Here is a 1091-nt window from a genome sequence, read left to right on the forward strand (position 1 = left end):
AGGTGGGATGGAAGATTAAGGACAGTCTAGAGCTGGCGTTCTGTTCCCTGGTGACGGTGACTATGTCTAATGTTGGTGCATAAATGCTTGTGTAGACTACGGATTTTGTTTATGATGGTTAGGAAAAATATTTGTAGTTTTGGAGCTATTTTACTTCTACTTACTAAGAAGTGTTAGGTTAGGGAGGTATTTTGGTAGGCTATGTTGTGTTTACTCTTCATATGTTTGTCCTTTTTCTTTTCTTTGTGTAACTTCCTTAGAGGGGTCGCACCTTACTATGAGGGGTTCTTTAGTATAGGCCAGACACTAAGTTCATGGGGTGGGAGGGGTAGGGTCTTCCTGAAAAAATAATTTTATACTTTGATTTGGTTGATGAGGCTGAAAATGTTTTTCTGTTTGTTCGAATTTCACAAAGTAATGTGACACAACAGGGGAAGGGGAGACTAATTACTGCAGTTACCTGGAATGTTAAAGGTCTGAATCAGCCAGTAAAAAGGGGCAAAATCCTAGCACATTTAAAAACACTGTCCAGTGACATAATATTTCTGCAAGAAACTCATCTGAATAAGAATGAATATATTAAATTGCGATGTAGATGGATTGGTCAAATGTACCACGCTACATGTGCAGTAAGAGCTAGAGGTGTAGCCATTTTATTTAGAAAGGGCACTCCATTCACCCATAAAACCACTATTGCTGATAGAGATGGTAGATTTCTTATATTAGTAGGAGAACTGTATTCACTTCCAATCACTTTGGTCAATATTTATGGGCCAAACTTTGACTCGCCTTCTTTTTTTAGACATGTTGTTTCTCAGATTCCTGATATCTCCCATACTAATCTGTTTATAGCGGGTGATATGAACTTGGTACTGGACCCATATCTGGACCGCTCATCAAACCGTAGAGCAGTGTTTCCCAACCTTTTTTGTCTCGTGTACCCCCTCAGCCTTTTCATTGTGCCATGAGTACCCCCTAACTCATGTTTTACATCCCTTTTTCTATTGCAGTGTGACTATGCGCCATGCATTTGTTAAAATTACATTTTTCCAAGTACCCCCTGCAGTGTGCTCGCGTACCCCTAGTGGTAC

This window comes from Engraulis encrasicolus, chromosome 8 (genome assembly GCF_034702125.1).
Source record: "Engraulis encrasicolus isolate BLACKSEA-1 chromosome 8, IST_EnEncr_1.0, whole genome shotgun sequence".
Classification (NCBI taxonomy): Eukaryota; Metazoa; Chordata; class Actinopteri; order Clupeiformes; family Engraulidae; genus Engraulis; species Engraulis encrasicolus.